The sequence below is a fragment of the Bombina bombina genome, chromosome 3, assembly GCF_027579735.1.
Source record: "Bombina bombina isolate aBomBom1 chromosome 3, aBomBom1.pri, whole genome shotgun sequence".
Taxonomy (NCBI): Eukaryota; Metazoa; Chordata; class Amphibia; order Anura; family Bombinatoridae; genus Bombina; species Bombina bombina.
In genome coordinates, this window is record NC_069501.1 from 1,245,715,217 (window position 1) to 1,245,728,635 (window position 13,419).

General features: G+C 37.4%; 1 protein-coding gene across 6 annotated transcripts in view; it reads left to right on the forward strand.

The window, feature by feature from the left end:
- Window positions 1-13,419, forward strand: part of SLCO2B1 (solute carrier organic anion transporter family member 2B1) — a 490,516-nt gene that overhangs the window by 239,729 nt on the left and 237,368 nt on the right. The window lies entirely within an intron of this gene.

Below are 13,419 nucleotides of genomic sequence, written 5' to 3' on the forward strand. Positions count from 1 at the left end.
AACAGAGAGTACATTTTCTGTAGGAGAGAGTACATTTTTATAGGAGAGAGTACATTTGGTATGAAAGAGAGTACATATTTTATAGGAGAGAGTACATATCTTATAGGAGAGAGTACATTTTTTTTATAGGAGAGAGTACATATTTTATAGGAGAGAGTATTTTTTTATAGGAGGGAGTACATATTTTTTATAGGTGAGTACATTTTGTATAGGAGAGAGTACATATTTTAAAGGTGAGAGTATATTTTGTATAGGAGAGAGTACATATTTTATAGGAGAGAGTACATGTTTTTTATAGGAGAGAGTACATTTTTTAATAGGAGAGAGTACATTTTTTTATAGGAGAGAGTACATATTTTTATAGGTGAGAGTACATTTTGTATAGGAGAGAGTACATATTTTATAGAAGGGAGTAGATTTTTTTTATAGGAGAGAGTACATATTTTTATAGGTGAGAGTACATTTTGTATAGGAGAGAGTACATATTTTATAGGTGAGAGTACATTTTGTATAGGAGAGAGTACATATTTTATAGGAGAGAGTACATTTTTTTTATAGAAGAGAGTACATATTTTTACAGGTGAGAATATATTTTGTATAGGAGAGAGTTCATATTTTTATAGGTGAGAGTATATTTTGTATAGGAGAGAGTACATTTTGTATAGGAGAGAGTACATATTTTTATAGGTGAGAGTATATTTTGTATAGGAGATTACATATTTTTATAAGTGAGAGTGCATTTTGTATAGGAGAGAGTACATATTTTTATAGGTGAGAGTACATTTTGTATAGGAGAGAGTACATATTTTTATAGGTGAGAGTACATTTTGTACAGGAGACAGTACATATTTTTACAGGTGAGAGTATATTTTGTATAGCAGAGAGTTCATATTTTTATAGGTGAGAGTATATTTTGTATAGGAGAGAGTACATATTTTTATAGGTGAGAGTACATTTTGTATAGGAGAGAGTACATATTTTTATAGGTGAGAGTATATTTTGTATAGGAGAGAGTACATATTTTTATAGGTGAGAGTACATTTTGTATAGGAGAGAGTACATATTTTTATAGGTGAGAGAACATTTTGTATAGGAGAGAGTACATATTTTTATAGGTGAGAGTACATTTTGTATAGGAGAGAGTACATATTTTTATAGGTGAGAGAATATTTTCTATAGGAGAGAACATTTTGTATAGGAGAGTACATATTTTTATAGTAGAGAATACATTTTTATAGGAGAGAGTACATTTTGTATAACAGAGAGTACATATTTTTATAGGAGAGAGTAGATATTTTTATAAGTGAGAGTACATTTTGTATAGGAGAGAGTACATATTTTTATAGGTGAGAGTATATTTTGTTTAGGAGAGAGTAAATATTTTTATAGGTGAGAGTATATTTTCTATAGGAGAGAACATTTTGTATAGGAGAGTACATAATTTATAGGTGAGAGTACATTTTGTATAGGAGAGAGTACATATTTTTATAGGTGAGAGTACATTTTGTATAGGAGAGAATACATATTTTTATAGGTGAGAGTACATTTTATATAGGAGAGAGTACACATTTTTAAAGGTGAGAGTATATTTTGTATAGGAGAGAGTACATATTTTTATAGGTGAGAGTATATTTTGTATAGGAGAGAGTACATATTTTTAAAGGTGAGAGTACATTTTGTATAGGAGAGAGTACATATTTTATAGGAGGGAGTACATTTTTTTTATAGGAGAGAGTACATATTTTTATAGGTGAGAGTACATTTTGTATAGGAGAGAGTACATATTTTATAGGAGAGAGTAAATTTTTTTTATAGGAGAGAGTACATATTTTTACAGGTGAGAGTATATTTTGTATAGGAGAGAGTTCATCTTTTTATAGGTGAGAGTATATTTTGTATAGGAGAGAGTACATATTTTTATAGGTGAGAGTACATTTTGTATAGGAGAGAGTACATATTTTTATAGGTGAGAGTATATTTTGTATAGGAGAGAGTACATATTTTTATAGATGAGAGTACATTTTGTATAGGAGAGAGTACATATTTTTATAGGTGAGAGTATATTTTGTATAGGAGAGAGTACATATTTTTATAGGTAAGAGTACATTTTGTATAGGAGAGAGTACATATTTTTATAGGTGAGAGTACATTTTGTATAGGAGAGAGTACATATTTTTATAGGTAAGAGTACATTTTGTATAGGAGAGAGTACATATTTTTATAGGTGAGAGTACATTTTGTGTAGGAGAGAGTACATATTTTTATAGGTGAGAGAATATTTTCTATAGGAGAGAACATTTTGTATAGGAGAGTACATATTTTTATAGTAGAGAATACATTTTTATAGGAGAGAGTACATTTTGTATAACAGAGAGTACATATTTTTATAGGTGAGAGTATATTTTCTATAGGAGAGAACATTTTGTATAGGAGAGTACATATTTTTATAGGTGAGAGTACATTTTGTATAGGAGAGAGTACATATTTTTATAAGTGAGAATACATTTTGTATAGGAGAGAATACATATTTTTATAGGTGAGAGTACATTTTGTATAGGAGAGAGTACATATTTTTATAGGTGAGAGTGTATTTTGTATAGGAGAGAGTACATATTTTTATAGGTGAGAGTATATTTTGTATAGGAGAGAGTACATATTTTTATAGGTGAAAGTATATTTTCTATAGGAGAGAGTACATATTTTTATAGGTGAAAGTATATTTTCTATAGGAGAGAGTACATATTTTTATAGGTGAGAGCATATTTTCTATAGGAAAGAAAATTTTGTATAGGAGAGTACATATTTTTATAGTAGAGAATACATTTTTAAAGGAGAGAATACCTTTTAAATAAAAGAGATTACATTTTTTTATAGGAGAGAGTACACATTTTATAGATCAGATCTCTGGTTAATTTTCTTAAAGTGTCCCAAATGCCCTCCAAATAAAAGGTTTTTTAGTTTTTTATGTAAAAAAATTTAGGTAGTTTTTAGGGGTTAAAAGTTGGCTGGTGTGGGTGTTTTAGAAAAACAAAACAGCACTGAAAAGTGCCTTTACTTTGCGGTCTATTGTAACTGTGTGTTCCCTGGAAATATATATATATATATATATATATATATTTATATACATATATATTTATGTGTTTATATGTGTACATACAAACATTAACACATAAATATATATGTATATAAGCATATACATATATATTTATATTTGCTGGCCATCGCTGCGTGACTTACCCCCTTCACTGCGCTAGTTCTCATGCTGTATCGGACGGCATGACAACATGGCTCCCATTCGAGCATATGTAATTCCGCTCTTGTGAGTGCAATGCTTCCGTGCAATGCAAACGAGAGGTCACGTTCGCATTGCACCTCACTTGTAATACCAGCGCACATTTGCGTATGCTGGTATTACTCGGGTAAGTGCAAATATTTTCTTATTTGGAACTCTGGTTATTCCTGTTAATCACTATGTGAAACTGTGGTCAGCAACTGTCTCATAACTTGGACAAATATCTTGCGTACATTATGGATTCTTGTGTATAATTCACATTCTTTAACTTAATGCATAAAATGTACAAGATTTGAAAAATGCAGATTTTAAGAAAACGTAAATTCCGCTTAAGCAAACTGTGATCTAACAGCAACAATATTAACACGCACGCTCTGATTTGCATGTTTGCTACTTTCACACATCATTTACGTTGTTACTTTTAAAAAAAATATTTTTGTTGTTGCATTTTTTGAATTATTCAAATGTAGGTTTCTGAGTTTCACAAGAACTGCTAGTGCAATGAAAAATGCCGACAGCGTATGCTGTCAGCATTTATGGATGTGCGGCGGAGATGATACGCTGCATCGTATCATGTCTGTTCACACATTAATAAATAGGCCCCATAGTTTGGAATATGTTGTAATGTTATTTGTTACAATGTATCCTTTATGAGCTGTTCAAATTCGAATGTAGCATTCAAATTCGAATATTACATTTATTAAATACAGTAGACTAGAAATAATATTTTAAATTTGAATGTTACATTCGAATTCGAATGTCAGATTCAAATTCAAATATTACATTTTGAAATTGAATGAATACATAGCTAAACATTCTATTATTCGAACAAATATTTTCGATTTTTTTTGGAAATTAGAAAACGAAAATTAAAAAAGAGCTTGTTAGAGTGTTATATAAACATTTAAAATTCGATTAGAACAAATGAATGTATCAAAATTCGTTTTAAATTTCAAATTTTTAGAATCATTCACCTATCCCTAATATATATCTGTATATATATGTGTGTGTAAAACAAAAAATACCAGCGCTATGCAGTGCTTATTATGAAAGAAGCATAAATGATTAAATCAATAGTTGATATAAAATGGTACTGGATGCTATATCAAAACTGTAATGCTCGTGGGATACTTCTCTATCAGATCGAACTCGTCCAGTTGTCTTGTTATCCCGGCGTCAAGCTGGAAAGATAGGGAATATCCCAGAGCAGATAAAGTCAGCAAGATGAGGGAAACAGCACTCACCACAGGCAGGGTACTCTTCAGTGGCAAATGTAGAGCAGTCCAAGGTAAACCACTAGAATGGTCAGGCAGGCAGGGTTTGGCAACGGTAAAGCAGTCCAAGGGCAAACCACTAGAATGGTCAGGCAGGCAGGGTTTGGCAACGGCAAAGCAGTCCAGAATAATAGGGGTTAATAGGCAGAGTAGTTAGGCAATCAGAGTTCAGCAGCAGAGTTTCAGTCCGCCAATTTAGGGGTTAAACAGGTAGGGTAGTCAGACAAGCAGAGTTCAACAGCAGCATATCAATCCAGCAATTCAGGGGTTAAACAGGTAGAGTAGTCAGACAAGCAGAGTTCAGCAGCAGTATATCAATCCAGCAATTCAGGGGTATAACAGGCAGAGTAGTCAGACAGGCAGGGTTCAAACACAATAAGGCAATATAGCAGTAACGATCTATCACACCCAGGAGCACACAAAGTAACACCTATACTTGGGCAGTGATAGATCGTTCTGAAAGGACTTAATACATATATATATATATATATATATATATATATATATATATTGAATAATAGAGAATAATAGTGAAGCAGAGTATTTGGTAAATCAGTTCTGTCCATTTGTATTAGAAGTGAGAAATCTCCATAACCTTTACTGTTCCCAGAGAACGATATCCAGGATTCAAGACTGTATATGAAAAAATCCCACAATGTCAGTTCAAAAAGATGCCGAATATGGTCTGGAGGTGCCTCTCTCTGTACAGGAACCAACTTCCACTTGAACTCCCAGTGGCTGACTATAAAGAAAGAAAAGACAAAAGCGCACCTCCTCTAAGTGTAGCATTTTATTACTCAATATTAAAAAGCGCAAATGCAACCGCACTTACAAGAAACGAAACATCAAAGACTTTAAAATCACAAGGTGCTGCAAACCTTGGATAACTCACTCCTTTAGTTTTACACGAAAATCCTCTAGTAAATAAAGATGCCATGTGGCCATGCGGGTAAGAGGTGAATACAGAACGTCCGTGGATCATGTCAGGTGTCAACGTACAGATCCACACTCCTCCCATCCTCAACGCGTTTCCTCCATACTCTGCCGATTTTTTCAAGAGGTTTTATGCTAACCTTAAGGGAAGGTTATATGTCCCTTTCCCCATTCTGATGTCATCCTTAGCCTGTCAGTCATACTATAAGTTTTCGGTCATTCTGACATAGATAAGTAGCAATTTTATCCTTGGCTACAAAGTGTCTGATATGTATCAAAGCTCTATTACATGTCTATCAATCGATAATTATCACTTCACATCTATACTATAATTGTGTTTGTAATGTCTGTTGACGTCGGCAGTTGCGCATGCATCCTCAATGGAATGTTGGCAGCGCGAGGCAGCCAACAGAATGTTGACTGCGCGCTCAGCCAAAATAATTCACCTGGATGTAGCAAAGGTAAATTCCGAAAATGGCAGGGTGGTGAGAGCATCCACCACTCTGCCATTTTTGGAATCCACCGGGATGCAGCTAAGGCAAACGGAGCATTATAAAAAATAAAAAAAACTGATTTAAACAGCCAATAGGATTTCAGTACCTCTCATTCTATTGGTTGATTTGAATTTGAAGAATCAAATCAGCCAATAGGAATTCAAGGGACACCATCTTTAATCGTGTACCTTGAATTCACTATTCAGTGTACGGCGGCGATCGTATATCGCCGGTCTTCAGTTCCAGGGTCACCGGTCTTCAGTTCCAAAATCGCCAGTCTTCTGTTCCAGGGTTGTTGGTCTTCAGTTCCAGGGTCGCCGGTCTTCAGTTCCAGGGTCGCCGGTCTTCAGTTCTGCGGTCATCGGTCTTCAGCTCCGCCCTCCGCTCCATGCCGGATTGTTCCTGGAAGAAGAAAGAAGAGGTCGCCACTTGGAAGAATACTTCACCGCCTGGAATAAGAACGGTAATTACCAACCTGAGGGTTAGACATTTTTTAAGGTTTTTTTGGGGGGTTTGTTTTCATTTAGATGGATGGGCAGTAAAAGAGCTAACTGCCATTTTAAGGGCAGCGCCCAATAAAATGCCCTTTTCAGGGCAATGGATAGTTTAGGTTTTTTAGTGTTAGGTTCTTTTATTTTGGGGGGTTTGGTGGGTGGGGGTGTTTACTGTTAGGGGCAAAAGAGCTGTTTTTCTTGGGGCAATGCCCTGCAAAAAGTCCTTTTAAGGGCTACTGGCAGTTTATTCTTAGATTAGGGGGTGTTTTTATTTTGGGGGGCTTTTTTATTTTCATAGGGATTAGAATTAATTTTGTAAACTTTGTTAATTTGTTTTTTATTTTCTGTAATATTAGATTTTTTTTAATTTTCTGTAATTTTAGCTTAATTTAAACTTAGGTTTATTTTTTTAATTTTTGGGGGTTAGACAGGTTTTTTTAAAAATATTTTTTATTTTTTTTTAGATTAGGGATGGGCAGCAAAAGAGCTGAATGCCCTTTTAAGGGCAATGCCCATACAAATGCCCTTTTCAGGGCGATGGATAGTTTAGGTTTTTTAGTGTTAGGTCAATTTTTTTTATTAACAACACATAGACTGAGAGGGGAGAGAGAGCAAATGAGAGGGGAGAGAGAGCAAATGAGAGGGGAGAGAGAGAGCAAAAGAGAGGGGAGAGTGAGAGCAAAAGAGAGGAGAGAGGGAGAGCAAAAGAGAGGGGAGAGTGAGCGCAAAAGAGAGGGGAGAGGGAGAGCAAAAGAGAGGGGGGAAAGAGCAAAAGAAAGGGGAGAGAGAGAGCAAAAGATAGGGGGGAAAGATCAAAAGAGAAGGGGGAGAGAGAGCAAAAGAGAGGGGAGAGAGAGCAAAAGAGAGGGGGAGAGAGAGTAAAAGAGAGGGGGAGAGAGAGCAAAAGAGAGGGGGGAGAGAGAGAAAAAGAGAGGGGAGAGAGAGAGAGCAAAGGAGAGGAGAGGGGAGAGAGAGAGAGAGAGAGCAAAAGAGAGGGGGAGAAGGAGAGCAAAAGAGAGGAGGGAGGGAGAGAACAAAAGAGAGGGGGGAGAGAGAGCAAAAGAGGGGGGAGAGAGAGCAAAAGAGAGGGGGGAGAGAGAGCAAAAGAGATGGGGAGAGAGAGTAAAAGAGAGGGGGAGAGAAAGCAAAAGAGAGGGGGAAGAGCGAGCAAAAGGGGTGGTGAAAGAATCCACCTGGATGGATTCTTTCACCACCCTGTTTTTTTCAGAATCTACCTTGATGGCAGGGTGGTGAAAGAATCCACCTGGATGCTGCGTAAGCGGCATCCAGGTTGATTCTTTCCCCACCCTGCCATTTTCGGAATCCAACTGGATGCAGTGTAAGCTGCATCCAGGTGGATTCCAAAAATGGCAGGGTGGTTTCGTCACCACAATAGACTGCCCTTCCAAAAATGGCAGGGTGGTTCCGTGGTTCCATCACCCTCTGGGCAGGCTTTCCCACTAGTATATACAATTATTATTATTATTATTATTATTATTATTATTATTATTGGTTATTTGTAGAGTGCCAACAGATTCCGCAGCGCTCTTTAGGGAGCACTTGAAGCTTTCAAAACTAGGGGAGAATCTTGTGGAGCAAGGCAGAGAGTTCCACAAGATGGGAGCCAGTCTGGAGAAGTCCTGTAAACGGGAGTGTGATGAGGTAACAAGAGAGGAGGAGAGTAGGAGGTCATGAGCAGAGCAAAGGGTATGGGAGGGAGAGTATCTGGAGACAAGGTCTGAGATATAGGGGGAAACACTGCAGTTAAGTACTTTGCATGTCAGAGTGAGAATTTTGTGTTTGATCCTAGAGGCAAGAGGAAGCCAGTGAAGGGATTGACAGAGAGATGCAGCAGATGAAGAGTGACTTGTAAGGAAGATGAGCCTAGCAGAGGCATTCATTATGGATTGCAAAGGAGCTAGGCAGCAGGTGGGGAGACCAGAGAGGACAGAGATGCACTAATCGAGGCGGGAAAGGATGAGAGAGTGGATTAAAATCTTAGTTGTTTCTGGTGTAAGGAAGTGTCTAATTTCAGAGATGTTTTTGAGGTGGAAGCAGCAAGCTTTAGTCAAGGACTGAATGTGAGGAGTGAAAGAAAGATTTGAGTCAAATATGACCCCGATACATCGGGGCATGCGGGGTAGGGGTAATGATGGAGTTGTCGACAGTTATAGAGAGATTGGGGTGGAGATTTTGGAAGAAGGGGGGAAATAAAGAGCTCAGTTTTAGAAAGATTTAGCTTGAGGTAGTGAGAGGACATCCAGGAAGAGATGTGAGAAAGACAGTTAGTGACACGGGTTAGCAAGGAAAGAGATTGGTCTGGTGCAGAGAAGTTGATTTGGGTGTCATCGGCATACAAATGATAATCAAAACCGTGGGACTTTATTAGGGAACCTAGTTATGACGTGTAGATTGAGAAGAGAAGGGGACCGAGGACAGAGCCTTGCGGTACTCTGACAGAAAGTGATGACAGGGCAGAGGAGGTCCCAGAGAAGGCTACACTAAAGGTATGGTTTGACAGGTAGGAAGAGAGCCACAAGAGGGCTGTGTCACAGATGGTGAAGGATTGGAGGATTCTGAGCAAAAGAGAGTGGTCAACAGTGTCAAAGACTGCGGACAGATCAAGGAGGATAAGCAGAGAGAAGTGGCCTTTTGATTTTGCTGTAAGTAGTTTGTTGGTAACCTTTTTTTTAACAATTGCTATCTCTGTTGAGTGATGGGGACGAAATCCAGATTGCAGGGGGTCAAGGAGGGAGTTTAATGTAAGGAAGTGGGATAGGCGTGCATATACTAGTTTTTCGAGAAGCTTTGAGGCAAGAGAGAGGAGGGAAATAGGGTAGTAGTTGGATGGGGAGGTAGGATCAAGGGAAGGTTTTTTTGAGGGTAGGTGGGACCAGTGCATGTTTCAGAGATGAGGGAAATATACCGGTGCTGAGGAAGAGGTTGAAAATGTGTGTGAGTATAGGGGTAAGGGTAGCAGAGAGAGAGGGGAGTAGCTGTGAGGGGATAGGGCCAAGGGAACAGGTAGTGAGGTGAGAGCACAGTATAAGTGCCGAAACTTCTTCCTCAGTAACAGGGGAGAATGAGCTAAATTTAAGGTTTTGTGGGTCATGGTTGATTGACAGCGTTTAAGGGGGTGAGAGAATGGAATTATGTTGAGAGCTGATTTTGTTTCTGATGGAGTCGATTTTGTTAATGAAGTGGCTGGCAAAGTCTTGAGCTGATAGAGAAGTTGTATTAGGAGGTGGGGGAGGGCGGAGAAGAGTACTGAAAGTGAAGAACAGACGTTTTGGGTTTGAAGAAAGATTAGAGATAAGAGTAGAGAAGTAGTGTGGCTAATGGAGATTAAGGGCAGAATAGTAGGATTTCAAGATGAATTTATATTGAAGAAAATTAGCTGAACTCCGAGATTTTCTCCAGTGCCACTCAGCAGTACAGGAACATCTGTGTAGGTACCGTCTCAGAGGAGTATGCCAGGGCTGAGGATGAGTGTGTGATTTCCGAGCTATGGTAAAAGGGGCCAGATTGTCAAGGACGGATGTAAGGGTGGAATTATAGTGGTAGATAGATTGGTCAGGACAGGAAATGTAGGAGAAGGATGAAAGGAGAGGTTCGAGGGAATTAGCAAGCTGTTGCTGATCTAATGACATAATGCTTCTGTGAAGTTTGTTGTGAGTAGTAGAAGGAGCGAGAGTTGTAAGGAGGGATGATATGTTGCAAGTAAGGAGATGGTAGTCAGAAAGAGGAAATGTGGAGTTTGTGAAGTTTGAGCTAGTGCATTGATAGCTAAAGATCAGGTCAAGGGAGTGACCGTCTGTGTGAGTGGGAAAATCAGTCCATTGTGAAAAACCAAAAGAGGAAGTGAGTTGCAGGAGCTGTTTTGCAGATGAGGCAGTGGAATTGTCAAGAGGGATGTTGAAGTCGCCAAGAATGAGGGCAGGGGTGTCTGAGGAAAGGATATAAGGTAGCAAGGCAGCCAAGTGATCTAGAAATTGAGTTGAGGAGCCAGGGGGTCGGTATATGACTGCAACACGTATAGAGAAAGGAGAGAATAAGGGAATCATGTGGGTTTTGAATGAGGAATATGTGAGGGAAGAGATGGGTTGTATTTGTTGAAAGGTGCAATGAGAGGAAAGTAAAATACCTACACCACCTCCAGTGGATGCTGTGTCTAGGGGAGAGAGCCTGTTAGGGCCAGAAGGTTGAGGGAGTGAGAGATAAAGAGGTCATGTATAGAAGTGAGCTTGTTGCAAACAGAGCGAGAGTTCCAGAGTGCACAAGTGAAAGGGGTAGTGGCTTTTGATGCAAGAGGAATGTGAGTAAGGTTGGCTGAATTTTGTTTTCTGAGTCTATGGGGTGGTACACATGAATGTGCATGGCTAGGCAGTTGTTGGGGTCCAGGGTTAGGGGAGATGTCACCAGTAGTTAGTAAAAGCAAGAGGGAGAGTGACATGAGATGAGATACAGATTTGCAGTAGTGAGACTGCTTTTGAGACAAGGTGCAGGGGGGAGAGAGAGTGTTTAGGAATAGGTAAAGTTGATGAGTACAAAAGTAAGGTGAGTTTAAGAGAGATGGGCTAATGAACAGTGCAGGTGGAGAGGGAGAAGGAGTAATTGAATAATGTAGTTTGTTATAGAGACAAGAGGCAGCAACAAGGAATGTGAATATATTGAGCATTTTTACAAAAGTGGGAACCAATTAAACACATAAGACACAGTATTACAGCAGCATTTGCATAAAGAAACAATGAGGTACATAAAACATAATATTACAGAAGTACTTGCCTTGTGTCTTGCCCCTTGCCCAATCCTTGTTCAATTCTTGTATAATTCTATTGTTAATGCCTCACTTATAAAATGTTCACTTTAAAAATGTGAACATATGTTGTTGTAGCAATGCACATCCCAAGCTGATGTTAAAATATATAGGCAGGGGAGTCAGCTGTATCCACTAAATTACTTAATTGATAAATCAGAGACAAATGAAGGGCCAATTTGAAAGTTAGATTCTGGTCTGGCCAGGGTGAGTTAAGTAAACAGACAAAAACATTTGGAGGTTAAAACTATTGCATAAGAAAGCTATACATTTTAGAATAATAGCAAGTGTTGATAAGGATTGAACATCACATGGCAATTAACTAAACATTAGAAGTAAGACAGTGAATAACAGTACAACAAATGTAGAACTAAATTAACAACCTAAAATCATTTGCTCTATATACATATACACATATCATAAGAGAGTTACAAGAGAGGAAAAAACACCAGAGTGCAGTGAATACTTTGCAGATTGACAGGGACTCTATTCACGTACCAAAAGAGAGTTACAAGAGAGGAAAAAACACCAAAGTGCAGTGAATACTTTGCAGATTGACAGGGAATATATTTGCATACCAAAAGAGAGTTACAGGAGAGGAAAAATACCAGAGTGCAGTGAATACTTTGCAGATTGGCAGGGGATATATTTGCATACCAAAAGAGAGTTACAGGAGAGGAAAAACACCAGAGTGCAGTGAATACTTTGCAGATTGACAGGGAATATATTCACATACCAAAAGAGAGTTACAGGAAAGGAAAAACACCAGAGTGCAGTTAATACTTTGCAGATTGACAGGGAATATATTCACATACCAAAAGAGAGTTACAGGAGAGGAAAAACACCAGAGTGCAGTGAATACTTTGCAGATTGACAGGGAATATATTCACATACCAAAAGAGAGTTACAGGAGAGGAAAAACAATGATTTCATTGATGACTATTAAATTCATACCTATGTACATACTGTATATATCACCTAGCTTTAAAAACATATATAATAAAGTGCTAAAGAATGTATAATAATTACACCAAAGGCTAATAAATCCTTACCTAAGTGTACATACAATCTAAAAACCTACCTAGTATAAAACAATTAATATAAAATAATTATAGACTACTGACACTTAGACAACATGAGACCTACAGGATACATGAATTACAAACGCTAAAACCCAGGGGTCTCAACGTTGACATTTATTTATGTATTTATGATATGATCCCATATGAAAAGTTAATTTTATAATATTCTGTGTATTTTGATTTTTTCCTATATGCTTTTATTATGGTCTTAACAATTTTCCTATGATTATTTATACATATTTTTATGTGGGGTTTATATATTATAATTTTTTTTTATTATGAAGTATTGGTATAATTATTTTGTATAATTATTTTATATTATGTGTTTTATACTAGGTAGGTTTTTAGAATGTATGTATATTTAGGTAAGGATTTATTAGCCTTTGATGTAATTATTATACGTTCTTTAGCACTCTATTATGTATGTTTTTAAAACTAGGTGATATATATGTACATAGGTATGAATTTAATAGTCATCAATTAATTCATTATATATATATATATATATATATATATATATATATATATATATATATATATATATATATGAAGTGATAATTATCGATTGATAGACATGTAATAGAGCTTTGATACATATAAGACACTTTGTAGCCAAGGATAAAATTGCTACTTATCTATGTCAGTATGACCGAACAACTAATAGTATGACTGACAGGCTAAGGATCAAATCAGAATGGGGGAAGTTACATATAAAGAGCCCTTCCCTATAGGTTAGCATATACCTCTTGAAAAAGTCCGTCCGAGTCCGGAGGAAACGCGTTGAGGTTACAAGGAGTGTGGATCTGTACGTTGACACCTGACGTGATCCACGGACGTTCTGCATTCACCTCTTACCCGCACTGCCACACGCCGTATTTACTCACTAGAGGATTTTCGTGTAGGACTGAAGGAGAGAGGTATCCAAGGTTTGAACTGCAGCACCTTGTGATTTTAAAGGCTTTGATGCTTCTTGTTTATTGTAAGTGCAGTTGCATTTGCACTTTCTAATCTTGAGTAATAAAACACTACACTTA